We start from the raw sequence: 3,847 nt of genomic DNA, 5'->3' as shown, positions 1-3,847 counted from the left end.
ATGCCAAGACCGTGATTAAAATGTTTAAAAAAATTATCTTTCCCCAATTTGGTGTCCCTAGGGTCGTCATTAGTGATGGGGGAATGCATTTTAAAGAAAAGAAACTAACTTCTATCTTGTCTAAGGTTGGTGTTCAACACCGGTGTGGTTTGGGGTATCATCCCCAAACTAGTGGGCAAGTTGAGGTCTCTAATCGAGAGATTAAAGAGATTTTAGCTAAGGTAGTTTCTAAATCACGGAAGGACTAGAGTTTTAAACTGGAAGACACATTATGGGATTATCGGACTGCCTTTAAAACGCCGATTGGTGCATTACCATATCGGCTGGTTTATGGGAAGTCCTGTCATTTACCTGTTGAGTTAGAATGTAAAGCTTCGTGGGCAATTCGTGAACTTAACTTGAATCTTAAGTTGTGTGGTCAGAACTGTTTATTGCAGCTAGATGAATTGGAGGAGTTTAGGCTAAATGCCTATGATAGCTCACGCATCTACAAAGAAAAGACGAAGAGATGGCACGACAAGCGGATCATACCTCGAGAGTTTCATGTCGGGCAGAAGGTGTTACTGTTTATTGCCCGACTGCGCTTATTTCCGGGCAAGCTGAAGTCCAGGTGGAGTGGCTCTTATACAGTGACAGTTGTCACTAAATTCGGGTCCGTGGAGTTAGAAAATTCCAAGGGAAATAGGTTCAAGGTAAATGGGAAATATCTGAAGCATTACCATGACGCAAATGATGCAGACAACCGCGTTGAGGTCCTATACTTCGACAATCCTGATGAGCCAGCTAATTGATGCCAGAAAGGTCGTGCGGGACCTTTTAAACGTGCACTTTCCGGGAGGCAACCCGGACTGTTTTATTGTACTTTTGTTTGAACTTGTTATTTCTTTTTATGCTGTGTGTTAAACTTTAAACGCTAAACTCGCATGTATCTTGTTAGTCCTATACTCGTTTTATACGTTTTGCAGGTGGTTTGGTTCGATCGAGTGGTTTTTCTACTCGATCGAACTCTTTGGCTGGAATATAAACTCGATCGAACATCTACTGCTCTCGATCGAAACGCTGCAAAACCACTTTTCTCGATCGAGTATCCCATCTCCTCGATCGAGCACTTTTGGCACCATTCTTACTCGATCGAACCACTCTGAACTACTCGACCAATCCTTGCGTGACTTTGCTGCTACTTTTCACCTGCTGTGATGCTACGCAGTTATCTGTGACCTCCCATGTTCATAGTCGGTTTGGGGAGGTCCTTCCTTTACGTTGTCTTGTAAGTTTTCCGACTCCCATTATCCTTTTCTCTTTAGTTTGCATTTCTTTCCCTATTTTTGGTGCAATGAGGACATTGTACGGTTTGGTTTGGGGAGGTATGCATCCATATCTATGTCTGCATGTTTTTTTGCATTTCCGTTTGCACGTTTATTTATTTTCGCATGCATCGTTGTTTTAATTCAAAAAATACATAAATACAAAATTCAGAAAATTCACGTTTATTATTGCATTTAGGTCGAGTCGGAACGATTGAACTTTGACGCTACTTTGAGTCCTTTTACCCTTACCCTGCATATTCTTGACATTCTGTTGGCATGCTAATGTGCATAATCTACGAGTTTTTGTTTCTCTCTTATCTGAACGAATAGACTTACTCATATATTGGCAAGCTACATTTACATTCTAAGGTTAGAGCTTAATAAACTGGTGACATTCATGACCAGTTTCATATAGGATGTGAGTAATAGTCTCTATAAGGCATGTAACATCAATTTCCATAAACATAAATTCAGTCTACTTGATACCTGTATGCATTTGGTCTGTCGTTGGTGACACATGTTAGGAGAGGCAGTTCCCTTTATCTCATTCTACCCATGAGATCCACATAGCCAAATTGGCCACTTTGTCCTATATAGCTACAATCTATAATTTTGCCTACCCTAGCCGAGCTAGTAATAGTAGCGGTTTGGAATGTTTCATTGCAATTTGGTTACATATCTGATTTGAGAAGTAGGTGGAAATGTTGAAGGGAATGAAGAGAAAAATGATGAAAGAAAAAGAAGCTGTGAAAAATGAAAAAAAAGTGTTGAAAAAAAAGGAAATAAAAAGAAAAAATTATGAAAAATCATGAGCCGAAAGCTTACTATGTTGTGATTTACGCTCCCATGTTTTATTTGTATCTTATGGGGAGTTAACAATTTATTGGTGGTTAGTGAGTTATGTGCTGTAATTTAGCACCGTTTTGTTTTGATATATGAGTATGAATTGGGATGTGTTCTAATTTGGACCTGTTGCTGCTAGCTTGGCTGCTAACTCCACATTTCCAAATTCATTATAGCCCCTTCTTACCCATTACCTCACTTACCCAAATGTAAATCCTCGGCATGTGTCTTGGTCATCAGTTGGTGGGAATGCATATGTACGGTTATAGAGATTTTATTCATGTTAGACTGCATGTATGTTCTTATAGGTCGAGTTAGGTGAGTGTCTTTACTTCTTTATATCTCCTACTTATATACTCACCCTGTGCCTAAATTGTGTGATGAGCGACCCGTGAGAGTCCAATATTTGTGAGTCTTTCAAGGTTGATGGTTCAGTAGTCTGAAACATTGATTTAACTCGTTTGCACTTACCTATTGCTACTTGGTTAGTTGTTGCATTAAACTGGTTTGGGTGGGTGATTTGTAGCTGATGAGTTGGTCTCGTTCTGTTAGTTGTCTTTAGTTGCATTCATGGTTTGCTTGGGGACAAGCAAAGGTTTGGTTTGGGGATATTTGATGCGTGTATTTTATATAAGGTATTTACCTCATTTTTACACGCATTTCTGTGTTATTTACGTGGCATCAAACTACAAATGCCCCCGAATAGTCTACTTTGGTTTGTCGTGTGTAAATTGTAGGTACGGACCAGAAAGTAGCAAAATCGAGCCTAAACTTGTCCCATTCGCGTGCATTTTGGAGAATAAGGAATCGGAGCTTGGAATCCATCACTTAGAGACGCGTGAGGTGGCCTTAGAAGGTGTCAAGGAGTCCATATATGCTAATATAGCTTGATCGACCAGTTTTGCTACACGATTTGGTTGATCGAATGCTTTATCCATCAAAGAATCACTCGATCGAGCTGTTCTGTTGCTCGATCGAAAGGGCTAATATAAGGAGTACTCGATCGAGGGGAATTTCAAGATTTGTCCTCGATCGAGTGGTTTCATTTTACTCGATCGAGAGGTTTTGTGTTTAATACGTGTTTCAGCCTATTTTCATGTTGGGCTTTGTAAATTAGATATAAGCTAGGTTAGTTTACGATGCATTTACTTCTTCTTCTCCTCTCTTCACTTCGATACTTTCTCTCTACTCTCTATACTTTGCTCTGGAACCCTAATTTGGATTAATTGTAATCGGTATTATTGCTCTTTTCTTAATCTTAATCTTTTATTGCTCTCTCCTTTAATCTTCATTTATTATTGTTAATATTTCTTTGTCTATTATCATCATGCTTACTTTTTATTGCTCATGTGTTGTTGTTTCTTCAATGATAATGCATAGCTAATTCCCCCTTGTTAAGACATAGGGGATCCATGATTTTAAGGGGATTGTAAAATAAGTAATTAGGTTTAATAAAATTTTGGTCTACGTTGTTAATCGCTACATTTAATTGTTCTTGTCTAATTGAGTCGACGCAATTAGTTAATAAATCACGGTACACCTTGACCTAGATCGGAAGATTGGAAAGGGTAAGACTTGTAGCGAACAATAAGGCACTTTAGTGAGGGCGGAAGCTAACCTATTAGTGTTTTAGGGCGAATTGAGACCGTAAGGAGATATTCATTGCTCCATAGATCAACCTTGCATTGCCCTGAGAC

The sequence above is a fragment of the Silene latifolia genome, chromosome Y (genome assembly GCF_048544455.1).
Source record: "Silene latifolia isolate original U9 population chromosome Y, ASM4854445v1, whole genome shotgun sequence".
Lineage (NCBI taxonomy): Eukaryota > Viridiplantae > Streptophyta > Magnoliopsida > Caryophyllales > Caryophyllaceae > Silene > Silene latifolia.
Note: the sequence above shows the minus strand (reverse complement) of the source record.